Source organism: Dendrobates tinctorius, unplaced genomic scaffold, assembly GCF_039654945.1.
Source record: "Dendrobates tinctorius isolate UK_male_01 unplaced genomic scaffold, ASM3965494v1 ptg000017l, whole genome shotgun sequence".
NCBI lineage: Eukaryota > Metazoa > Chordata > Amphibia > Anura > Dendrobatidae > Dendrobates > Dendrobates tinctorius.
Window position 1 is genome coordinate 1,976,087 of NW_027361685.1, and position 27,258 is coordinate 2,003,344.

A 27,258-nucleotide genomic window follows, 5' to 3' on the forward strand; every position below is an offset into this window, starting at 1 on the left:
AGCGGAACCAAAGTGCGCTAGAAGATTTGCAGGATTAAGGACCTTGCAGGGCCAGACTGGCCATCTTGCAATTCTGGCAAATGGCAGAAGGGCCTGTCTGGTTGTGGGCTGCCTTATCTGCTATGTTACTAACAGAATCAGCTTCCTCAAGATGCGCATACTTTTAACAGTTGTGACGGAGCACAAAGTCACTGGCTTCGTCACTTACCCCAGCCAGCTGTGGGCGTCCCTTCTATCTTCGGCCTGCTGGAGTCTAGCACTAAGCAAGGAACATTGGCGGTGCAAAGATCCACAGCGAGAATGGATAGAAGAAGAGACAGACACTGCGGAGGATGAGGAATCTCGATTAGGTGAGTATAGGGATTCTTTTTTTGGGAGCTCTGGGGTACAATTGCACTATATAGGGTGCTGACAGTTGGACCATCATAGTATATAAGGGGCTGCATGATTCATCCATGAGGTCGAGACTGGGGACAAGGTCTATGTGAATGCCGGGTCCATTAGTTTTGACGGTCCTTTTCAGGAATAGGACCGAGTGACATTTATTAAAGAACAAGGGCCCCGTGGACAGTATGCTGTGGCGGTGAAAATGGTCTCTAGCATCAAAGAGAGACAGGCACAGGAAGCGCAGTATTGCGTGCAGCCGTCTGCAATGATCGTAGTCCCTACAGAAAGTCAGAGGCGCCCTTAAAGGAAGCGGTGGCCACAATCGGGTCACGGGAGCAGGAAGCTCCAGGTACCATGAATCAGCCGCTGACAGAGGAAAGGAGCAGGAGAAAGAGCGGAGAGTCCTCCTCCAGCTGGTCTTCTGGCAACACGTTTATAATAATTTAGGACCAGAATGCGGCCCATTATTCCAGTCGCAAGGAGAGCAAGGAGTGAAGGCAGCCCCTAAAATGAACTGGATGTGCTAGTTGCATGGATTGAAGTGCAGGAGAGACTGTTCCGTATCTGTGAAAGGGTAGTGAGCCCTGGACGGGACCAGGACTTGGTGTCAGTGGTAGCCAGTATGGTCACAGTTGAAGGACTGTTGTTTGTTTTTCTTCTACCCCTTATCAAAGTTTACAGTTGTGGCCAAAAGTTTTGACACCCCTGCAATTCTGTCAGATAATACTCAGTTTCTTCCTGAAAATGATTACAAACACAAATTCTTTGGTATTATCATCTTCATTTAATTTGTCTTAAATGAAAAAACACAAAAGATAATGAAGCAAAAAGCAAAACATTGATCATTTCACACAAAACTCCAAAAATGGGCCAGACAAAAGTATTGGCACCCTCAGCCTAATACTTGGTTGCACAACCTTTAGCCAAAATAACTGCGACCAACCGCTTCCGGTAACCATCAATGAGTTTCTTACAATGCTCTGCTGGAATTTTAGACCATTCTTCTTTGGCAAACTGCTCCAGGTCCCTGATATTTGAAGGGTGCCTTCTCCAAACTGCCATTTTTAGATCTCTCCACAGGTGTTCTATGGGAGGCGGCTGATATGGGGGACACATCATACCTATGGAACACATTACAGGTAAGAGGAGCTAATTATAAAAGTCAATATTTTGGCATTACTGGGGGTCAGAAAAAGAAGAGCCACCTTCACAGAATGCAGCCTTAGTGCTGCTGAAGGTGGCTCTTTAACTGAAAAATGCCCCTGGGGGGTGACAGGTTCCCTTTAAGATGGGTCCCAGGAGCCAGGAGACCGAGGTCAGTCGGACCCACACTAAAGGAACTTGAGTTCTTTTGTTGGGGGGCTCTAACCAAGTGGAGCCAGGGTCACGTTTGACCCTCAGCAGCATTGGACATAGGCTGTACTAACTGTATATGTTTTAAACAAAATTCTAACAGTTTTAAGCTTACAGGTGCCGCCATGTTTAGGGATGACCATATTTTAGGAGGGAGGAGTGTAAGGAGGTGGCGGGGACCCTCACATTCCTCCTCTTCCCTGGACACTGTTCTCATGGTTACGTGTGGCACCTCATTGTTCACTAACGTTATTATACTTGTTATGTACTGTAATGTGATATATCTGTCATGTACGATGTATAGGCTTAGGGCCAGGATAGGATCTTAGATAGTATAGGACCGTAGGGGGATTAGAATAGAGGGGGTCATCATAGAGAAAAGGAATAGAATAAAATAGATTAGGAGTGTTAGTTAGGTACAGTTAGCATAGAGGTTTGTCAGTAGGGAGGAGTCAGAGTTGAGCAGGGCAGAGCATAGGGATATAGTCAGGACACTTCCTGGATAGGCAGCAGAGCCCGGGCAGCCTTGCCAAGGGCAAGGTGCAAGGAGCAGTGAAAGAGACAGTCTGCCGGCTGTGGGGATAGAGCTGCTACAGCAGGAAGGGGTCCCAGGCTGAGGATCGTGCAGGTGGGCACCGGCTTAAGGACTGTCTCAAGAAGGATCCGGGGTCTACGACCGAGGCAGGAGTAGCTGAGATGTCTTTCCTGGAACCTTTCCGTATTGGAACCGGACAAGGGGATGGCAGGGAGTTGGTGACACTGAAGGCATTGGATAACACCCGAGCATGCTTGGATCAGACGTTATCCGAGAATGTTCGCTCATCACTAAAGACCATATACAGTGATACCTTGACTTACGAGTTTAATTCATTCTGAGACTGAGTTCTTTGCTTGTATATCAAATTAAATTTCCCCATTAAAATGAAATTAATCCGTTCTTCCAGCCCCCAAAAGGCACACCAATTATTTTATTAGGAGTTTTTAAAAAAGATTCATTAACAGCAAAATTAGCAGAAGAATTAACCAAAAAATAACCATTTTCCTATGAACAGCCCCATGTCAAATACATGCAGCATGCAGTGCTTAAAATAGAGTCCACCCCAGGAAAATGGCAACGTTGGTAATACCAAAAACCTGTGTGCAGCAAAAGATGGTAAGGTCCTGAATCCCAAGAACAGGTAAAAAGAACTGACAGGGCAACTCACTTTTTTAGGACCCATAGTCGAAGAATGAAGCAACGACAGAGGTGCTTGCACGGCAGGGTAACCACGAGGTGAGTGGTGTAAGCTTGCTCGATTGTAACTCAGATCTCGGCTCACATCATAAAGCAAAAATTGACAGAGCGACGGCTCGCATCTTGCAAAATTCATAAGTAGATGCACTCGTTAGTCAAGGTATTACTATAATGTACTGCTTTTTATAAATTTTATAGAAAACAGCAACTGCTTCTGTTATTTAGCCTTAATCCAGAGGCATGTCTAGGGGAGGGCAGGAGGGGAATCTGCCCCGGATCAGCTGGCAAGGGAACACCATTGAGCCGACTCATCCGGCGGTCCGAGGAGATTTCCTGGAGGTTGCATTATGGGCCAGGCAGACTATGAGTCGGCTGTTCTCTGAGACGGATGTCAAGCTCAGAGAAGATGAAGTGCGCCGGATCCCAGTGATCAATTGTACTTGCATTTTTCAGACAGACTGAGCACAATTGAAGCCCTGACCACCGGGATATGGCAATGTCAGCAACGTGATCAAGTCATGTGATCACCCTGTTGACGTAATTCGCCAGCGCCTCAGAGGCGCAAACAGCATCGGTGCTAAGTGCTCCAATGGAACTGAAGAAACTGACGATTTATTGTAACGGGTTGGGGAAGATTTGAATACACAGCTTGGGGGGCAAGGAAGAGATGTATGCGTATACAATATGGGGAGAGGGAAAATCTGAGACAGCAAATAAACCCTAACTAAAGTCTACTAAAATATAACCTTTATTGAAAAATTATACAATAATAAGATTAAAGTGCAATTAGAAATACAATAGTTGCTGATAGTAGAGGGATAAATTTAGCCAGACCATTAGCCAGCAGGATAGGTATACTGTATAAAGCAGTAGAGCTATCACTACTGGGATACAATTTCCCAGGTACTGGAATATAAGGTATTTATCTGGCCAATGGAATACAATTATCCAGATTTAGAGACAATGTATCAGTGAATATTCACTTACAGGATATAACTACACAGATTTAAGAGATAGAGGACTAAATAATAGCGTTAATAACAAGTCTCTACAGGGATACAGTTACCCCGGACAAAGCTCAACCTCTCTCTGTAGTGTTGTATATTGGTAATCGATGGTAATGCCAACTTGTCAGTTGTTTTGTGCGGAGACTGATCGGAATACTGACGGGCATGTTGTAGCTCGTATTCAGCTACTGCCCTCTGCTGCTCACAAACACTTGCCAACATATGTAATGTGGGGTTCCAGAGTATGGTCACGTCACACACCAGTGTGTGAACTGGCACTTGCAAGAGCTGCTGAAGCACTGCTAGATCAGCGGCAGCTGTAGCTGTCTTGTGGAAATGTGCGCACACGAGGCGTTCCTTCACAAGTAGCTCAGGCAAATCGGGGTGTTATGCCTGTGTGGTAACTCACTTGGGAAAATAGGTTATACACTAAATAGCTGCAACTGACCCTGACGGTTCTTGTACAGAATAGATCTCTTGGCACCACAGTCCCTAGTGGTGCCTACGGGGCAGAGCTAGCCTAACCACAGACTAGGAGATGGTAACTTGGACCTATCTGCCTAAAAGGCTGGCAAATTGCTTCATGTTCCTTCTAAAGAACTGGAGGGTAGAGCAGAATGTGAATTCAAGTAGTTATTCCTTCCAGATTGAATATTAGAACATCCATGGTGCAAGATTAAAATCATGTTCATTCTGACGCGTTTCTGGCTGAAGACCTTAGTTGTAAAATAATCTTGTACCATGAATGTTCTAATTTTTAACCTGGATGGAATAAAGGTGACTTAAATTTTATTTTATACTAGCTGAAGAGCCCGGCGCTGCCCGGGCATAGTAACTAACTGTGGTTAGTCATAACAAATTATAATTATCCTCCATTCCATAGTCCCATGCCCATATACCCATCATACATATCCTCCATCCCATAGTCGAGTGCCCATATACCCATCATACATATTCTCCATCCCATAGTCCCATGCCCATATACCGATCATACATATTCGCCATCCCATAGTCGAGTGCCCATATACCCATCATACATCATTCATCTCATAGTCCAATGCCCATATACCCATCATACATATCCTCCATCCCATAGTCCTATGCCTATATACCCATCATACATATCCTCCATCCCATAGTCCTATGCCCATATACCCATCATTCATACCACCATCCAATAGGCCTGTGCTCATATACCCATCATACATATCCTCCATCCCATAGGCCCGTGCCCATATACCCATCACACATCCTCCATCCCATAGGCCCGTGCCCATATACCCATCATACATATCCTCCATCCCATAGTCCCATGCCCATATACCCATCACACATCCTTCATCTCATAGTCCAGTGCCCATATACCCATCATACATATCCTCCATCCCATAGTCCCGTGCCCATATACCCATCACACACCCTCCATCCCATAGGCCCGTGCCCATATACCCATCATACATATCCTCAATCCCATAGTCGAGTGCCCATATACCCATCACACATCCTCCATCCCATAGTCCCATGCCCATACACCCATCCTCCATCCCATAGTCCCATGCCCATATACCCATCATACATATTCGCCATCCCATAGTTGAGTGCCCATATACCCCTCACACATCCTTCATCTCATAGTCCCATGCCCATATACCCATCATATACATCGTCCATCCCATAGTCCCGTGCCCATATACCCATCATACATATTCGCCATCCCATAGTCGAGTGCCCATATAGCAATCATACATATCCACCATCCCATAGTCCCGTGCCCATATACCCATCACACATCCTCCATCCCATAGTCCCTTGCCCATATACCCGTCATACATATCGTCCATCCCATAGTCCCGTGCCCATATACCCGTCATACATATCCACCATCCCATAGGCCCATGCCCATATACCTGTCATACATATCATCCATCCCATAGTCCAGTGCCCATATACCCATCATACATATTCGCCATCCCATAGTCGAGTGCCCATATACCCATCATACATATCCGCCATCCCATAGTCCCGTCATACATATTCGCCATCCCATAGTCCAGTGCCCATATACCCATCACACATCCTCCATCCCATAGGCCCGTGCCCATATACCCATCATACATATCCTCAATCCCATAGTCGAGTGCCCATATACCCATCACACATCCTCCATCCCATAGTCCCATGCCCATATACCCATCATATATTCGCCATCCCATAGTCGAGTGCCCATATACCCATCACACATCCTTCATCTCATAGTCCCATGCCCATATACCCATCATACAAATCCTCCATCCCATAGTCCCGTGCCCATATACCCATCATACATATTCGCCATCCCATAGTCGAGTGCCCATATACCCATCATACATAACCGCCATCCCATAGTCCCGTGCCCATATACTCGTCATACACATCCTCCATCTCATAGTCCCGTGCCCACATACCCGTCATACATATCGTCCATCCCATAGTCCCGTGCCCATATACCCGTCATACATATCCTCCATCCCATAGTCCAGTGCCCATATACCCATCACACATGCTCCATCCCATAGTCAACCATTATGACATCATAATGAGCGGCGGCGGGGCTTGCAACCTATGATGATATCAGCGTCGCCATGGCAACCATTGTGACATCATAATGAGGGGCGGGGCTTGATACGCACCCACTGTTTCCCCAGTATGCAAAGAGGGGCATTATGACATCATAATGAGGGGCGGGGCTTGACGAGCGCACACTTTTTCCCCCGGTATGTAGATAGGGGCAAAATTGTTTGGTGAATTGGAACACGTGGGGTTAAAATTTCGCCTCACAACATAGCTTAGGACGCTCTTGGGGTCCAGACGTGTGACTGTGCCAAATTTTGTGGCTGTAGCTGCGACGGTGCGGATGCCTATCCCGGACATACACACATACATACACACACACACTTTGAGTTTTATATATTAGATTCTTCTGTGATGCGCTTCCTTCTTTTCTTATGTATCTGTCACCAGTAGTCAACAGTTACTGGATTTAGTCATAACTGACTGACGAAGCGGCGATAAGCGTGGGGCCTCTTCCCACTCTCTCTTCTTGTCCCCCTCGGGACTTCTTGCCACTCCCATGTCAGTGTCTGGCTTTCTCATTTTGGGTGATCATACTTTTATTTCATTATAGCATTCAGTCAGTTATGCCCATTTTTTGACGTCATCTGTATTGTTACAACTATTTTAGGGTGACTTCTTTGCATACATGCTTTGGTATATGTGGGAGTCTCTATTTTCTGACTGTTTATACCTGTGTAATGGGAAATGATGTTGATTAGTCCCATCCTGCATGTACCATCACCCATTCTGTTTATATTTGTATTTATAGGTTCATTTATCATTATCACCGTATGACACATGTATTTTCTTTCTGCATATGCTGGGGGCTGCCATTCACCCATTACATGGGTTGTATTTAAGGCTTATGGGCCTTTTGGGGAGTTTTAGGCTATTGGTTTGTTGTGTATTTTAAATGTTTTTAACGTTACCATGTCCATGATGAAATAAAGGTTTTTTCACTTTTTTATATACGGAGGTGTATACCGTGTTATTTGCCTTTTCTTTTTCTCCGTGTCTTTTGGCTTCATTAGTTTATAGGCTAGGTGTTGCACTCTATTTGGGATTATTATTGACATTAGTGTACCCTTTTTTGGTTAGCATTGGTCTCATACTATATACAAAGCGCTATGTGAGGGCTGATATTGAATATAGAGGATATGTGGGGGCTCATACTATATATAGAGAGGCTAGGTGGGTTCTTACAATGTATGTGGAGGGGCTATGTAAGGGCTCATACTGTATGTAGGAAGCTAGGTGTGAGCTCTTACAGTATATAGAGGTATAAAGGGGGCTGTATATGGGTTCATATGGTATGTAGGGGGTGTCAGCATATTTAATTCTACTCAATATTAAGTTATACAATTATTAATATAAAGTAATAATTGTAATTAATATGTTATGGTCTCTCATATAGCCCCTTGGGAAAATTAATAGCCCAATCCTGGTATATAATAACATTGTCTATAGTGTCCTCCCCTATTTACTGGCCATTTATCCTACAGTAGCATGTCCACCTCCACATCCAACCATCCATATAATCTAATCTTCTGTAATACTGGGATATATGGGTTATTATTGTTGATTTATCACTGTCCACATCAGTGGAAACTACTCCGGAATTACAATGTATGGTAATAATGACATTGTGGCATTTTTTGAAAGTTTTAAGAGGTCAAGATGGATAATTAGAGTCAATTTCATTTATATGGTAATGAATTGGTTGTATGGCCTGCTCTGGTCTCTTTAAATAACTGCTGCTCCTGCTGCTGATGTCACGGAATGTTGAGGTTTCTGGCTCCGCCCCCTTGCCTTATGACATCACACACATTGTGTATGGAGCTGCAGAGCCAACATTCCGTCTGACAGTTGCAGACGGTGGAGAGAGCGGTAAGTCGGCTCTATGTCGTCTCTTGTTGTGTCCTTCATTCTCTTCTATCATCTATTTCTCATTTATTATTTATTCATTATGGAGTCTTTATTCTATATAATACAAGCAGGTCCAAAATAATTAGTAAACCCCTCAGATTAGGAGATGTCCAAGCATTACAGCACTTCTCCCAATAGTAAAGGGAGATATATAGGGTGTGACGGGATTTATCTTCAAGCCCAGAAATGACAGCGATTTACCGATTATCCATCACATGATTCTGGCTTCTGACTTTCTTGCTCATCAGCTCCATAGATTAGTTATAATTGAGAGAATCCCCTCAGCCAGAACTGGAACATGACGACTTCTCGATTTTTAGGCCATGTATTGTTAGAGAATCATCCAAATCTGGGAGATTAAAGTTATATCCTGTAAAGGGAACACATGTAACCAGGGTGGATTGATTTAAATCATGCCGATTTAAATCATGATTTAAATCACGATTTAAATCAAAAGATTTTTTTCTATTTAAATCGGATCGATTTAAATCATGATTTTAATCATGATTTAAATCACTGATTTAAATCAAAAGGTTTTTTTTTTAATATAAATCACGATTAAAATGAGAAGTGAGAGCAGTGTGCATGTGCGCCCATAGTTACACGGACGAAAGTAGGGGCAACGATCTAACGCCAGGGTGAGGGGGGGACCCCAAAGTAAGTAAAAATCTTTTTTGTTTTACTATATGGCAATAGGTAGGTGTTTAAAAGCAGCATGTCTTAATTGTATAAACTATTAATAGCCTCCACATTTTGTTCATACTGCCCCTTTAATTCCACACTTCTAGCTTGGATTCAGTTTTGGTTTAGTTTCTTTTTCCCTGCATTCAGTTGACATGCCCAAACTTGTTGGATAGTCAGCAGTACTTGGCTCAGGCTGTAGTAACATCAGCAGTGCTTGGCTCAGGCTGTAGTAACCATCAAACTTCATAAGTGATCTGTGTGAGCCATGGCAGCAGGTCGTAAGAGAGACCCTATTTGGGTTCATTTTGTTGAGATGCCAGCAGCAGATCTTGGAAAGAAAAGTGCAAGAGCAAAGTGCAAATACTGTCAAAAGGATATCCAAGGACTTGTTTGCCGTTTGAAATCACATTATGAAAACTGCAACCAGAAGGGAAATGAAGATGTTGATAGTGATACAACTAATGTCAATGAACCCCCACAGCTTCTTATGCACCAGGAGCCTAGTACTAGTGGTAACTAAGTCTGGCAATTAATTTACAACCTATTTTTTTAACAGACATTTTACTGGGATGGTTAAAGTCTATGAAAAGAAAAATTTCTAGCACTGGTAGTTCTGGAGTATAGAATTTAAATTTATGTTAAGGCAATATTTCACAGAAAATTAACGCTAAAGGACATGTGCACCTTTATTTTTTTAAGGTGCACATGTCCTCCCCCCGCAGCGCTCTTACCTCCGATCCCCGCAGCGCTGAGATCCGTGGCTTCGTTTTGACCGTCCGCCTCCCGTCCTCCGGTTGCGGCCTACTCGCAGTGATCCAGCGGCGTGACGTCAGCGGGCCGCACGCTCCATTGAAATGAATGGAGGCGCGCTCGCGGACGGGCAGAACGAAGCCACGGATCCCCGCAGCGCTGACATCGGAGGTAAGAGAGCTGCGGGGGGAGGACATGTGCACACTGTGACTGGCTGCACCTTAAAAAATAAAGGTGCACATGTCCTTTAAGTAAAAATAAAGTGTGTATACGCTTTTTTTTTTTATTGTAGGCTGCAATTCACTTTTGAAGTCTGCCAAATTGACCATTTTAAAAAAAAAACATTTTTAAAACTTGTGACATAATTTTTTTCAGTTGCTGAGGCTCTGATATTAGTTACCAGTATTACAGCAACCTCACCGGAAACCTTGAGTAGCATAACTTTTGAGACAGCCCTTATAGGACGAGGACCATTACATTGTTCAAAAAGTTTGTTTCAATATTTTCGTTATATTTCTTCAAATACGCAGTCGATTTATATTTTTAATTTCTGTGCTTTCAGGGTCAAATATGGCTTGTGCTGCACGTGACAATCAATATCTGGGTACAACTTCAACAAAGCAGCCCAAAAAAAAACTTTGCGTGCAAAGTGTAGAAAAATTCATCTTAAAGACTACGACGAGCCAGAAAGAACATTTTGATGAATTAATTGCTAAATTCATATTTGCAACCAATTCTTCTTTCCGACTAGTTGAGCACCCATTGTTTGTACAAATGATCGAAGGAATTAGACCAGGCTACAAACCACCAAGTAGATTTGATATCTCAGGAAAACATCTTCAGGCTGTATACGACATAGAAAGAGCGGCTTGTACAAAATATTTGAAAGACAAGGTTGTTAACATGAGCTTGGATGGTTGGAGCAACATCCACAACGACCCCATAATTTGCACTTGTGTCACAACAGAAGATGGTGAAACTTACCTTACAGACACAATCGACACATCTGGAAATTCACATACTGCTGAATATTTACTTGAAATTGCTAAGAACTCAATTCACCAATGCCAAGAACAGTTTGGATGTAAAGTAAGGAGCTTAGTTACTGATAACGCAAGCAATGTGGCAAAAATGTGAGCGGAACTGGCACAGGATGACAAATGTCATTACATACGGTTGTTCTGCCCATTTGTTGCATCTTTTGGCAAAAGACCTGCATATTTTGGGTGTCAAGGAACATGTTGTAGAAATTGTTAAATATTTCCGCAATAATCATTTTGCACATGCAACCTACAAGGAAATGGGAGGACTGAAGTTGGTTCTACCACAAGATGTTAGATGGAATACCTTGGCTGACTGCTTGGATCTGTTTATTAACAACTGGTCAAAATTACTGTCCATTTGCGAAACACATCGGGATAAAATTGATGCTAATATACGAAGCAAAGTATTAAATCTTGGTGTGAAGAGAAATGCCGAGGACCTTTTGGAAAGGTTAAAGCCAATATCGATTGCGTTGGATAAAATGCAGAAAGATACTGCAACCATAGCTGATGCCACAGAAGTTTGGAAAGATTTAGAAGGTTCTCTAGATCTCTTGAACCTCTCAAACAATGTAAAGGTTGCAATACAGCACCGCAAGGACCAAGCATTAAAAGAAGAACACTATTTAGCCAATATCTTGCATCCCATCTACAGAGGGAAAAAATTATCTGAGGCGGAAATCAACTCTGCAATGGAGTGGCTCGCCAATACTAACCATGACATTGTGGCAACTGTGCTGAAATTGAAGTGTGAATCTGCACCATTTCAAAAATACATGTTTGCAGATAACGTCGTTAATGAACTAAAACCACTGGACTGGTGGAAGTCGCAATCACTTGTTCTTCCAGCAAAGATAATAAATCTAGCTACTCAGCTACTGACTGCATCGGCTTCATCCGCAGGAGTAGAGAGATTGTTTTCTTCATTTGGTTTTGTGCACACAACAGTCCGAAACCGCTTAGGATTAGGAACTGCTAAAGCAGGACAACTGGTTTTCCTATAAAAAGTCCTAAATAAACAGTAGGCTTAAAGGACTGATGTATTCACTGAAGATGTTTGCTTACTTCAAACGTTAGAGATAGGCTATTGTTAAAAAGTACTTACTCTCTGTAGTTCAATTCTGAGTGTTTAATAGTGCAAATAAAAATTATTAGGTTTCATAATCAACTGTTTTAATATTTTTATTTGTGTAAAACAATTAGATTTGCAAAAAGACAAAGTTTTGCTTGTGTACAACTTGATTAAAAAATCTGATTTAAATCAAATGATTTAAATCAAAAAAATCTGATTTTTTTGATTTTTTAAAAAAAATCAAGATTTTTATCCACCCTGCATGTAACATGAAGATAACTATGTAATTGTCGGATGTCATTGAGACATATAGTAATATACAGTCCAGATCAAAAATATAAATCCAACCAATATTGGGAAATCCTTGCACAACACCGATGTATATACATATTAGCTCCATATGCAGTAAAGCTAGTCAAATCTTCCCCCACATTGGAGGATTCATATCGTTTGATCTCTAGTATATTGGGCAATGCGCTTCAATGGAAGTGAGGTTCTTGGCTCCGCCCACATTAGCTCTTATTTGTCATTTCACGGAATGTTTTGGTGGTTAGCTTTGCCCCCATAAGCTACTACTTGTGATGTCACCAAATGTTTTGGTTGTTGGCGTCACCTCCATTAGCTTCTACTTGTGATGTCACTAATGAGGATAGTAGCCCTTCAGAAGACAATGGCGCTTGACTGCCTGTTAGCAGTTGAAGGGGGCACTTGCGCTGTTATAGGTGAGCAATGCTGCTCCTAGAAGATGCACATGATTCAATAATGGATAAAGGAAAGGAGCTGCAGCAAAAAGCTGGAGATATATCCAAGGAGGGATGGAATCCCTTTTTCTGGATGGGGTCTATCAGAGTTGGGTTAAACAATTTACTCTCAACTTTTCAAAAGCCCACACAGTATTGGTAGTGATAGGATTGATGGTGTTGAGCTTGATTGCCTGGAAATTATTAATGTGATGTGATTCTCACTGCAGGAAATTAATTATATATTGGAGCCACTGGAAGACACAGGCGGAAGAGGGACACTGTGCATGAACAATATATGGATCCTTTGCAGCCCAATAACTCATCATAACGCCCAATTTCATCTGCTTTGGAGGTTGAAATGGGTCCCCTTACCTCTTGGCCCGTGGGCAATTTCACAATTTGTACCAATAACATGTCCAACCCTGTCCACCCCTGAATAGTACCATAGGAAGGATGACTACAGCTACAGAGGTGACCGTCTGATAGCCTAGGTCGACTACCCACCTCTCCTGAAGACCCTTTCAGCTTTTTGAGACTTGGGTGGAGGACATCATCTCTGAAAATAGGGTCCCACAGCTGTACCCCAACAGTTTGAGCAGACACTCCTAGATGAGTAAATAGCCTGAGATCAGAAGGGGCGCATAGCCCCTCACTGTGTCACTGAGGATGATAGCATTCTCCAGGGATTACTCTGGACTGTTTCTTGTGGTGGGATGCAGGTCTGGACAGCTGTCGTCATCCTATTAGATAGATAAGAATTAATATATGTGTGTTTATGCTTTAAAAGTAATCTGTCACCCCCCCCGAGACGTATATGACCTATTAATATGGGCATACAGGTAATAGAAATGTTACGTTAGACCTACCTGTATGCCTCATATTAATGGTCTTGTGGATATATTATGTCTTTATGCTAAAGATCAGCCCAATAACTCATCATAATGCATAATTGTATCTGCTTTGGAGGTGGAAATGGGTCCCCTTACCTCTTGGCCCGTGTGCAATTTCACAATTTGTACTAATAACATGTCCACCCCTGAATAGTACCATAGGAAGGATGACTACAGCTACAGAGATGACCGTCTGATAGGCTAGCTTGACTACCCACCTCTCCTGAAGACCCTTTTAGCTTTTTGAGACTTGGGTGGAGGACATCATCTCTGAAAATAGGGTCCCACAGCTGTACCCCAACAGTTTGAGCAGACACTCCTAGATGAGTAAATAGCCTGAGATCAGAAGGGGGAGCATAGCCCCTCACTGTGTCACTGAGGATGATAGCATTCTCCAGGGATTACTCTGGACTGTTTCTTGTGGTGGGATGCAGGTCTGGACGGCTGTCGTCATCATATTATATATATTAATTCTTATCTATGTGTGTTTATGCTTTAAAGGTAATCTGTCACCCCCCGAGACGTATATGACCTATTAATTCGGGCACACAGGTAATAGAAATGTTACGCTAGTCCTACCTGTATGCCTCATATTAATGGTCTTGTTATTGAGAAATGTTACATTTTTTTAACGTTAATGAGTTCTTCCAGGCACTGGGGCTTGCATTGCCTGGAAGAAATCCCTGCCTTCTCTCTTCATTGTAATACTAACACCCTCTCATGCACGGCAGTTTTGGCCCTGGAATCCCACTCCTGCGCCCTGCACTCCCCCAGAAATACATATCTCATCCTCCCTTCTATGGGTACTGCACTCAGGGATCTTCTGCACAGGTGCCGGCGCCTTCCGCTCCAGTAATCTCTGGTGTGAGCGCTGACAAGGTGCATGGCTGAGGCGCAGGATTCTGGGGCTATTACTGGCGCTGATGGGAGGAGGGTAGTATTGTAATGAGGAGAGGGGGCAGGGATTTCTTCCAGGCAGAGAATGCCCCGGAGCCTGGAAGAAATCATTAATGTAAAGACAGAATATAACATTTCTCCACAACAAGACCGTTAATATGAGGCATACAGGTAGGACTAGCACCTATTACCTGTGTGCCCATATTAATAGGTCATATATGACCTTGGGGGGGTGAGAAGTTTCCTTTTAATATAGATTGACTGAATACTTAGATGAAATGGCAACTGTAGGTAGCCAGGAATGGATGCCTGACATCCCATGATCTATGTAGACTAGCTCCATACTTCATGTAGGCAGGAACAGGGCCACCATCAGGGCATTACTGCCCTTACTAGTGTATGGTGCCCGGTGAGCAGGAACAAAGGGGGGGGGGGGGGGGGGGTCGGACCTACTTCAGTTCCTTAGATTGTGTGCAATACTCTTTGTTGTTTTTATATTATGTTTCTCTGATCTCACAAAATGACCTTATTTTCATTGTGTTATATGTTATTGTTATATGTGTTGTTTTTGTTTTGTCTGTTTTCTTTGTTTTCTCTTTTGTTATTGTCACTGTAATTTTGCACTTTATGTAATTGACCAAAGGATTTAACTAAATGACTCCTATGAAAATAGATTTAGCTAGCAAAATATTTAGTGGGAATGTGTTATGAAGCTTTTATGTTTTGGGCATTGTCCACTCTCTAGTTATCATTATTAACCAATGAGTATATTATTATTATTTATTATTATAGCACCATTTATTCCATGGCGCTTTACATGTGAGGAGGGGTATACATAATAAAAACAAGTAGAATAATCTTAAACAATACAAGTCACGACTGGCACAGGAGGAGCGAGGACCCTGCCCGCGAGGGCTCACAATCTACAATTATATGAGATGATTAAAAGGCATTTAGTGCAGAAATTCAGCATAGCCTATATTTCTATTTCCCATATTTCATATTTGTTGCTGTAATTCAAGAAAGGCCATATTAGTAAGAGCCCTATCATCTCAAACACATTCGTGACCAATAACCAGAACATGGCTAATCCTTTTAATCATAGTTAATAAAGTTTTGCAAGAAAGTATGTAACCCCTTATATCATAAAATAAACAGAAACAACTTTTCTAATAGACTGGCACTTCCAGAAGAGATCCCTTATTAGCAGTCACCTCATTATCATAACAAGCAGGATTACAATGAGAGATAACAGGGTACACCATTCCCAGTAGGTAATGTCACAGCTCACCTCTTCCCCCTTCCTGCACAATGACATCTGCATGTAATGTCACTAAACGTAAGAACATGAATAGAAAACTCTCCCAAGGAAATAGAGTCCCCTATAATGTGTTATGATATATATACACATGTAAATGTCCAATATCCATATCTCCAAACAGGCAAGAGAGCAGCTCCCATAAATGTTCAGGAAACAGCATACAATAATCTGCAATCAGAAATACAGATTATACAAAAAAGATTATAACAATAGGATTTCAATTAGTTTAAAAAATGTATGTGACACATTCCCTTAAAGAAAAACAAATAGAAAATATTCCTAATAAGATGATTGGATATTTTAAGAAACGTTTAATAGGTTAGAGTAGAGTAGGGCCCTGCCAGAAGAGTCTACCTTGTCGTGGTGGCAGGCTTAAAAAATCCGTTGGTCAAAATAAAAGCTGATGGTTATGTATGTGATACAGTTCCATGGGAACAGTTACTGTGTGATTGGTGAGGATGGGGTAGAAGAGTTTTTCCAGGAGTGGGTGGTGGGACTGTGGAAAGTTTGAGGGGTGTAGGTGGGGCTTGAGTGGAGGCAGAACTGAGGTGGAGCCTGGACGGAGTCTCAAGGGAGCCCAAAAATTTTGCCAGTATGGGGCCCTGAAATTCCTTTTGGCAGCCCTGATCAGGAACATAGCTTACATAATATGTGATGGTTTCATTATCACAATGGTGAGATAATGTGAAAGAAATGATAACTCCATTGTCTTACCCTTGATCTTAGTATCTCTTGGTACATGTATCAGAGATAGAATAACTGTTGTTGCTTTGCGATAGTTCCTTCTCCCATTTTCCTTTATTTTCCCTTGTTTCCCCTTTTTTTTTCCTTTTCTTTTCCTTTATTTTGTTTAACTCTATTTTGTATAATAATTAGCGATGCCGGATGAACCCGGCCGGACGGAGCGCAAAGAGAGGGGAATGTAGATTTACAATCTTCTTTTATTAATGTAGTCCAATGTGATTAATATAAGAAGATTCTAAATCTACACTCCCCTCTCTTTGAGCTCCGTCCGACCGGGTTCATCCAGCATCGCAACCTCCTTCCTCTTTGGAGGCACCCGGCTGGAGCTGCATTGATCTCCCCAGAGAAGGCACGGCTGGCGCTCCTCTGTGACCGTCATTACCTGGATTGTATAATAATTAGGACATTTTCAATAAAAACAATTTGAACAGGATATAGAATATCTGCCTGGTAAAAAAATGCTTTTGTGACTCCTTCGTGAGCATCATGTGCTAGAGAAGAGCCCCGTCCGGCTGAGCCAAGGTGCAGGGTGATGATGGACTTTATCTGGTCACTTCACATTCTTCATGGTGCCCATCAGGAGGTGGCCAGTGGCTGTGATTTTTTTTCTCATGCTGAATTAGTATGAGATAGAGAGTACAGCTCTGCTCTGCCCCATGGTATAATATTGGGTCTAGCGCGATCTGATAAGACATCGGATAGTTCTCGACCATATCATATAGTTATGTGAACGAACTCTCATTGTAATAAACTAATTTTCTTTTCATTTGGAGCAGCTGTGATCATGTTGGCTTATTATCCCAAACAGGAGCCTCCGCTCAGGGCCGTGTTTAGAGTTTGTGCTGCCCTGGGCACTTTTAGTGCTGCCCCCCATTGATGAGGATGACTAATGCAGACACTGTTGTCAGGGACTTAGGCTACTGTCACATCAGCCATTTATGCCATTCGCGGCAGATCCGGCAAATGCTGTATTGCTGCAACGGAAAACAACGCTGCTAGCTGTGATTTTTTGTTTCACTGCAAGTTCAAAACCGCAAGTGCAGCACATGTTCGCAATTCCCACAGAACCCCTTTCTGCCATGTGACGTACTATCCCGTCCATGTGCCCTGGGACTTCATTCCCAGGGACGGGATAGTAGGTCACAGCGATCAGCGGCCCCCACGTGGTGAGCGCTGCTGATCGCGGCCGGGTGTCAGCTGATTATCACAGCTGACACCCGGCACAATGTGTCAGGGGTGGTCACGGACCGCCCCCGACACGTTAACCCCTTACACACTGCGATCAAACACGATCGCGGTGTACCGGGAGTTAAAGGGAAGCATCGGCAGGGAGGGGGCTCCCTCCGTGCTTCCCTGAGCCCCTCACAGCAGCGCAATGTGCAGCGCTGCTGCGGGGGGCTCTATCCCTGCAGGTCCCCGGATCCAAGATGGCGACGGGGACCTTTGGGGGCCTTCAGGGAGCCGGCTTCCTCAGTGCCTGCAAAGTGCAGGCATGAGGAAGTCTGCAGCACTGCCTGTGACAGATCGCTGATCTGTCACAGTGATCTGTGATGTGACAGATCAGCGATCTGTCACAGGACAGTGATGTCCCACCTGGGACAATGTAATAAAGTTAAAAAAAAAGGTGTAAAAATAATTTAAAAAAAAAATCGCTAAATAAATTTAAAAAAAAAAAATTCCCTAATAAATTCATTTTTTGGAAATAAAATAAACCCAAAACAATAAAAGTACACATATTTGGTATCGCCGCGTCCGGAACGACCCGCCCTATAAAACTATCCCACTAGTTAACCCCTTTAGCGAACCCCTTAAAAAATAAAAATAAAAAACTAAGCAAAAAATAATGATTTATCATACCGCCAAACAAAAAGTGCAATAACGCGCGATCAAAACGACGCATATAAATATCCATGGTACCGCTGAAAACATCATCTTGTCCCGCAAAAAACGAGCTGCCACACAGCATCATCAGCGAAAAAATAAAAGTTATAACTCGCAGAATAAAGCGATGCAAAAATATTTTTTATATAAAATTGTTTTCATTGCATAAAAGCGCCAAAACATAAAAAATGACATAAATGAGGTATCGCTGTAACCGTACTGACCCGAAGAATAAAACCGCTTTATCAATTTTACCGCACGTGGAACGGTGTAAACGCACGCCGAAAAGAAATTCATGAAACGCTGGTTTTAGTTCATTCTGCGTCACAAAAATCGGAATAAAAAGCGATCAAAAATTGTCACGTGCCCGAAAATGGCACCAATAAAAACGTCAACTCGTCCCGCAAAAAATAAGACCTCACATGACTCGGTGGGTCAAAATAAGGAAAAATTATAGCTCTCAATATGTGGTGATGCAAAAACTATTTTTACAATAAAAAGCGTCTTTTAGCGTGCGACAGCCGCCAAACATAAAAACCGCCATAAATAGTAAATCAAACCCCCCATTATCACCCCCTTAGTTAGGGAAAAATAATAAAATAAAAAAATGTATTTATTTCCATTTTCCCATTAGGGCTAGGGTTAGGGGTGTGTTGGGGTTCGGGTTGGAGTTAGAATTGGGGGTTTCCACTGTTTGGGCACATCAGGGGCTCTCCAAATGCAACATGGCGTCTGATCTCAATTCCAGCCAATTCTGCGTTGAAAAAGTCAAATGGTGCTCCTTCCCTTCCAAGCTCTGCCATGCGCCCAAACAGTGTTTTACCCCCACATATGGGGTGTCAGCGTACTCAGGACAAATTGCAAAACAACTTTTGGGGTCCAATTTCTTCTGTTACCCTTAGGAAAATAAAAAATTGGGGGAAAAAAATATCATTTTTGTGCAAAAAAATGATTTTTTTATTTTCACGCCCGGGCGTTATAAACTTCTGTGAAGCACTTGGGGGTTCAAAGTGCTCACCACACATCTAGATAAGTTCTGTGGGGGGTCTAGTTTCCAAAATGGGGTCACTTGTGGGGAGCTTCAATAGTTTAGGTACATCAGGGGCTCTCCAAACGCACGACACCCGCAGACCATTCCATCAAAGTCTGCATTACAAAACGTCACTGCTTCCCTTCCGAGCACCGACGTGTGCCCATACAGTAGTTTACTCCCACATATGAGGTATCAGCGTACTCAGGACAAATTGGACAACAACTTTTGGTTCCAACTTCTCTTGTTACCCTTGGGAAAATAAAAAAAATGGGGACTAAAAGATCATGTTTGTGGAAAAAATACGATTTTTTTATTTTCACGCCCAGTCATTATAAACTTCTGTGAAGCACTGGGGGTTTAAAAGTGCTCACCACACATCTAGATAAGTTCCTTAGGGGGTCTAGTTTCCAAAATGGGGTCATTTGTGGGGGGTTTCACTGTTTTGGTACATCAGGGGCTCTCCAAACGCGACATGGTGTCCGATCTCAATTTCAGCCAAAAACGTCAAATGGCGCTGCTTCCCTTTCGAGCTCTGCCATGCGCCCAAATAGTCGTTTACCCCCACATGTGAGGTATCAGCGTACTGAGGACAAATTGCACAATAACTTTTAGGGTCCTGTTACCCTTGGAAAAATAAAAATTGGGGGTGAAAAGATCATTTTTGTGGAAAAAATATGATTTTTTAATTGTACGGCTGTACGTTATAAACTTCTGTGAAGCCCTTGGGGGTTCAAAGTTCTCACCACACATCTAGATAAGTTCCTGGGGGGGTCTAGTTTCCAAAATGGTGTCATTTGTGGGGGGTTTCCACTGTTTTGGTACATCAGGGGTTTTCCAATCGTGACATGGTGTCCGATCTCAATTCCAGCCAAAAAAGTCAAATGGCGCTGCTTACCTTCCGAGCTCTGCCATGCGCCGAAATAGTGGTTTACACCCACATATGGGGTATCAGCGTACTCAGGACAAATTGCACAATAACTTTTAGGGTCCTGTTACCCTTAGGAAAATAAAAATTGGGGGTGAAAAGATTATTTTTGTGGAAAAAATATGATTTTTTTATTGTTCCGCTGTACGTTATAAACTTCTGTGAAGCCCTTGTGGGTTCAAAGTTCTCACCACATATCTAGACAAGTTCCTTGGGGGGTCTAGTTTCCAAAATGGGTCACTTGTGGGGGGTTTCCACTGTTTAGGTAATTCAGGGTCTCTCCAAACGTGACATGGCATCCAATCTGAATTCCAGCCAATTTTGCATTGAAAAAGTCAAACGGCGCTCCTTCCCTTCTGAGCTCTGTCATGCGCCGAAACAGTGGTTCCCCCCCACATATCAGGTATCAGCGTACTCAGGACAAACTGCACAATAACTTTTGCAGTCCAATTTCTCCTGTTACCCTTGGTAAAATAAAAAAAATTGAATCTGAAGTATTTTTTTTGTGAAAAAAGTTAAATGTTCATTTTTTTAAATATTCAAAAAATTCCTGTGATGCACCTGAAGGGTTAATAAACTCCTTGAATGTGGTTTTGAGCACCTTAAGGGGGTGCAGTTTTTAGAGTGGTGTCACTTTTGGGTATTTTCTATCACATAGACCCCTCAAAGTGGCTTCAAATGTGATGTGGTCCTAAAAATAAAATGGTGTTGCAAAAATGAGAAATCGCTGGTCAACTTTTAACCCTTATAACTTCCTAACAAAAAAAAGTTTTGGTTCCAAAATTGTGGTGATGTAAAGTAAACATGTGGGAAATGTTACTTATTAAGTTTTTTGTGTGCCGTACCTCTGTGATTTAAGGGCATAAAAATTCAAAGTTGGAAAATTGCGAAATTTTAAAAATTTTCGCCAAATTTCCGTTTTTTTCACAAATAAACGCAAGTTAATTGAATGAAATTTTACCACTAACATGAAGTACAATATGTCACGAGAAAACAATGTCAGAATCACTGGGATCCATGGAAGTGTTTCAGAGTTATTACCTCAAAGTGACAGTGGTCAAAATTGTAAAAATTGGCCTGGTCATGAACGTGCAAACCACCCTTGGGGGTTAAGGGGTTAACTGACCCAATTTAGAAAATAGGCATAAATGGATCAAAGCTAAAGCGGAATTTGACCTTTAGCTGGACAGACTAGAAAGAATAAGGGGGAACCAAAAAACATCTGAATTTTTAGATACGGTAAGGCTAGTTTCACATTAGCGTTTTTTTGCGCAGCGCATCGTGCGCATAAAAAACGCAAAGAAAAACGCAAAACAAACGCGCGTTTTTTTAACATCATGCGCACGCTGATGCGTCAAAAAAACGCAGCGTTGCTTGCGTTTTACATGCGTTTTTGCATGCGTTTGCTTTTTTTTATGCACATGCGTTTTTAGGTGTGACATTTTTTCCATTGTCTAGAGAACATTCTAGACTTGTTTCACTCAAAAACGCATGCGCAAAAAAACGCAACCGTGCGCAAGACCATGCTCACGCATGCGTTCCCATAGACTTCAATGTGTTGTTTTTGCGCATTCCGTGCGCAAGCGTGCGCATGCGTTTTTTTGCCGAGACAGGGCGCACCAAAAAATCCAACATGTTGCGTCTGGCGCGCCTGGCGCAAAAGACAAAAAAATGCATGCGCACGAAAACGCAACCGTGCGCAAGACCATGCGCACGTCATGTTAAACATAGGTGCGCAGTGCGCACGGGTGCGCACGATGCGCAGCGCACAAAAGCGCAAATGTGAAACCAGCCTAATAAGGCTGGTTCATTATTGGCTCGCTTGGCAAAAGGTCGAACACCTATGATATTTATAGGTAGCTTGAATGATCACAAAGGTTCACCACAAACAGACCCAAAAATCATAAATGACAGCTGGCATAAATACTATAACACATTGTATGAACAAGAACCAGTAGATGGAGAAGAGGGGAAGACATTCCTAGACAGACTATCCCTCCCAACAGTCTCAGAAGGTGAGAAAGATTCAACTCTACAATAAGAAAGGAAGAGATACTAGACACTATTAACTCCCTGAAAAATAGCGAGGCCCCCGGACCAGATGGGCTGCCAGGGGAGTTCTGCAAAACATTAGTAGAAGAGGTTTCTTCTCCACTGGTGGAAGTTTTTTATCAAATCCTAAAAGAAAAGGTATACCTGCCAACAGGAAATACGGCTAATATTAAAGCACACTACCATGTAAAAGTTTAGGGTCACTTAGAAATTTCCTTATTTTTTAAAGAAAAGCAGTTTTCTCTAATGAAGCTAACATTAAACGATTCAGAAATACACCCTATACATTGTTAATGTGGTATATGACTATTCTCGCTGCAAACGTCTGGTTTGTAATGCAATATCTTCATAGGTGTATAGAGGCCCATTTCCAACAACCATCACTCCAGTGTTCTTATGGTACTTTGTGCTTGATAACTGTGTAAGAAGGCTAATGGATGGTTAGAATACCCTTGAAAAACCTTATGCAAGTATGTTAGCACAGCTGAAAACAGTTTGGCTGATTAGAGAAGCTATAAACCTGACCTTCCTTTGAGCTAGTTGAGAATCTGGAGCATTACATTTGTTGGTTCCATTAAACTCTCAAAATGGCCAGAAAAAAAAGAACTTTCATGTGAAACTTGACAGTCTATTCTCGTTCTTAGAAATTCTATATAAGAAATTGCCAAGAAAACTGAAGATTTCGTACAACGGTGTGTACTACTCCTAGAGCAAAAACAGGCTTTAACCATAGTAGAAAGAAAAGTAGGAGGCCCCACTGCACAACTGAGTAACAAGTACATTAAAGTCTGTAGTTTGAGAAATCGATGCCTCACAGGTCCTCAACTGGCAGCTTCAATAAATAGTACCCACAAAACGCCAGAGTCAACGTCTACAGTGAAGAGGCGACTCCGGGATGCTGGCCTTCAGGGCAGAGTGGCAAAGAAAAAGCCATATCTGAGACTGGCTAATAGAAAGAAAACATTAATATGGGCAAAAGAACACAGACATTGGACAGAGGAAGATTGGAAAAAAGTGTTATGGACAGACGAATCCAAGTGTGAGGTGTTTGTATCACACAGAAGAACATTTGTGAGACGCAGAACGACTGAAAAGATGCTGGAAGAGTGCCTGACGCCATCTGTCAAGCATGGTGGAGGTAATGTGATGTCTGGGGTTGCTTTCTTGCTGGTAAAGTGGGAGATTTGTACAAGGTAAAAGGGATTTTGAATAAGGAAGGCTATCACTCCATTTTGCAACGCCATGCCATACCCTGTGGACAGAGTCTGATTGGAGCCAATTTCATCCTACAACAGGACAATGACCCAAAGCACACCTCCAAATTATGCAAGAACTATTTAGGGAAGAAACCGGCAGCTGGTATCCTATCTGTAATGGAGTGGCCAGCGCAGTCACCAGATCGCAACCCCATTGAGCAGTTGTGGGAGCAGCTTGACCGTATGGTACACATGCCAAAGGTCTGCAATGCTGAAATTGCTGAAAAGGGAGCATTCTTTGACGAAAGCAAAGTTTAAAGGAGAAAATTATTATTTCAAATAAAAATCTTTTTTTCGAACCTTGTCAATGTCTGGACGAGATTTTAACCCCTTACAGACCGCTGACGGGATAGTACATCAGCGGTCAGTATCTTCTGCTTTGATGTGGGCTCCGGTGGTGAGCCCACTTCAAAACCTCGACATGTCAGCTGTTATAAACAGCTGACATGTGCCGGCAAGAGGCGCGGGCGGAATCAAGATCTGCCCGCGCCTATTAACTAGTTAAATCTCACTGTCAAACACTGACAGCGGGCATTAAACTAGTACTTCCGGCGTCCAGCCGGAAATGAGCGTATCACCAACCCCCGTCACGTGATCGGGTGTCAGCGACGCGTTGCCATGACAATCAGAGGTCTCATAGAGACCTCTATGGTTGTTGCCGTCAGATTGCTCATAGCAATGCTGTATTACTGCTACATATGGGCGATCTGCTCATCTCCCATATGTAGCAGAGCCGATCAAGTATGGCATGCTTCTACTCTCCCTTGGAGGCTATTGAAGCATGCCAAAAATAACAAAAAAGTGTTTAAAAATGAAAGAAAATAAAACATAAAAATTCAAATCACCCCTCTTTCGCCCCAATCAAAATAAAATAAAAAAAAAAATCAAACCTACAGATATTAGGTATCCCCGCATTCAGAATCGCCCGATCAATAAAAAAAGGATGAACCCGACTGCTAAACGGCGTAGCTAGAAAAAAAATCATATGACAGAATTACGTTTTTTTTGGTCGCCGTGACATTGCATTAAAATGCAATAACGGGTGATCAAAAGAATGTATCTGCAAAAACGTGGTATCATTAAAACCATCAGCCCGGTACGCAAAAAATAAGCCCTCACCAAGCACAAGATCACGAAAAATGGAGATGTTACGGGGCTTGGAAAATTGTGCTTATTTTTTAGCAAATTTTGTATTTTTTTTCACCACTTAGATAAAAGAGAACGTAGACATGTTTGGTATCTATGAACTCGTAATGACCTGGAGAATCATAATGGCAGGGCAGTTTTAGCATTTAGTGAACCTAGCAAAAAAGCCAAGCAAGAAACAAGTGTGGGATTGCACTTTTTTTGCAATTTCACCGCACTTGGAATTTTTTTCCCGATTTTGAGTACAAGACATGGTAGAAGCAATGGTGTCGTTCAAAAGCACAACTCACCCCGCAAAAAATAACCCTCACACGGCCATACTGACGGAGAAATATACAAATTATGGCTCTGGAAATAAGGGGAGCGAAAAATGAAAAAAGCTCCGTTTATTAAAGGGAATCTGTCACCCCATTTTAGCCCTATCAGCTGCGGCCACCGCCATCAGGGGCTTATCCACAGCATTCTGTAATGCTGTAGATAAGCCCCCGATGTAACCCGAAAGGTAAGAAAAACACGTGAGATTATACTCACCGGGGGGCGGGGGGTGTTGCAGTCCGGTCCAGGGCCTCCCATCTTCATACGATGACGTCCTCCTCCTACCTTCTCCCTCGGCTCCTGTGCAGGCGTACTTTATCTGCCCTGTAGAAGGCAGAGCAGAGTACTGCAGTGCGCATGCGCGGGACCTCTGTGACCTTCCCGGCCCCTCGCACTGCAGTACTCTGCTCTGCCCTCAACAGGGCCAATAAAGCACGCCTGCACAGGAGCCGAGGGAGAAGTTAGGAGGACATCATCGTATGAAGATGGGAGGCGCCGGACGGGAAGGAGACACCAATCGGACCGGACTGAACGCCGGGGTGAGTATAATCTAACGTGTTTTTCTTATCTTTAGGTTACATCGGGGGCTTATCTACAGCATTACAGAATGCATTACAGAATGCTGGAGATAAGCCCCTGATGGCGGCGGCCCCAGCTTATAGCGCTAAAATGGGGTGACAGACTCCCTTTAAGGGGTTAAATTAATTTGGCAACTCAATAGATGAATAAAAGTCGGAGTTTTCATGGAAAACAAAATTGTCTGGGTGACCCCAAACTTTGGAGCGGTCGTGTATTACACAAGCGATTCCCCTGAGGATTAATAATCCTCCCTGCCCCCTAGATGAGTCCCCAGAGGTGGAGGGGGTAACATGGGGCCACTTGTGGGGTCTCTGCTGTTCTGGTGTCAGAGCTCTTCACACAGCGTCCACCGTCTATCCCAGCCACAATGGCGCCCCTTCCCTCCTGAGGAGTGTCCGGCCCCTTATGGGGTATCGGCGCTCAGGGGAAATTGTGGAACAAGTGGTTTCTGTTTTCTCCTCTTCTCCCGTGTGATAATTACAGACTTGGGGACGGAGCGACATTTTACTGGGAACATTTCATTCCTCCGCTCAATGTTACACAATTCTGTGACCCCTGAGGGTTAATAATCCTCCCTGCCCCCTAGATGAGCCCCCAGAGGTGGAGGGGGTAACATGGGGCCACTTGTGGGGTCTCTGCTGTTCTGGTGTCAGAGCTCTTCACACGTCACACGGCGTCCGCCGTCTATCCCAGCCACAATGGCGCCCCTTCCCTCCCGAGCCTGTGGGGTATCGGCACTCATTAGACACGGCGCACTGTGCGGCCTCAGCGCTCCTGTCACCTTTAGGACAATGATATATTTGGGGCTAAAGTGACATTTCTGTGAGGAAAACAGTAAAATTGTCATTTCTTCCTTCCACATTGCTGAAATTCCTGTCACACTGTCCGAATTCAGAGATTGTCCTGTCAGAAAGGAGAAGACAGGGGGCGGAAGGGTTAATAGGACTTACAGGAGGAACCGGCCCAGAAAGCAGAAGGTCCAGGAGCGTCCGCCACATATATGACTGCTCTGTGCACACAGGACCTGTGATGACGTCATGCCCATGTGACCAGAAGGGGCGGCGCCACCTCCTCCATAGAGCAGACGGGAGGAAGCTGTGGCCCCGCCCACACTGTCCAGCATCTCCCCATAGGAGAGAAGTGTGGACGACAGGAAGTCACACCGTCACCAGGGGGAATGCAGCTTGTGGCCCCTAGAGGGGAATTTTCTTCATCTTATTCCAGAAGCCATGTTTTACCAAACTGAAGCTTTTTTTTTTATTCAGAATTTTTTTTCCCCCTTTTTTTTTAGTTTTTTTTTTTTTTTTTACAGATTTAATGACAAAACTTAAAAATAAATAATAATAAATTTTATTTTTATAGCGCTGACATATTCCGCAGCACTTTACATTTCAGAGGGGACTTGTACAGACAATAGACATTACAGCA

General features: G+C 43.1%; 1 long non-coding RNA gene across 1 annotated transcript; it reads right to left on the reverse strand.

Moving 5' to 3' along the window:
• Positions 1-1,148: 1,148 nt before the first annotated feature.
• On the reverse strand, positions 1,149-26,841 carry LOC141082242 (uncharacterized). The gene is made up of 2 exons (XR_012230478.1): positions 26,781-26,841; positions 1,149-1,508 (listed from the first exon to the last, which is right to left on the reverse strand). It is a non-coding gene; the product is annotated as an uncharacterized lncRNA (long non-coding RNA).
• Between the last annotated feature and the right edge of the window lie 417 nt (positions 26,842-27,258).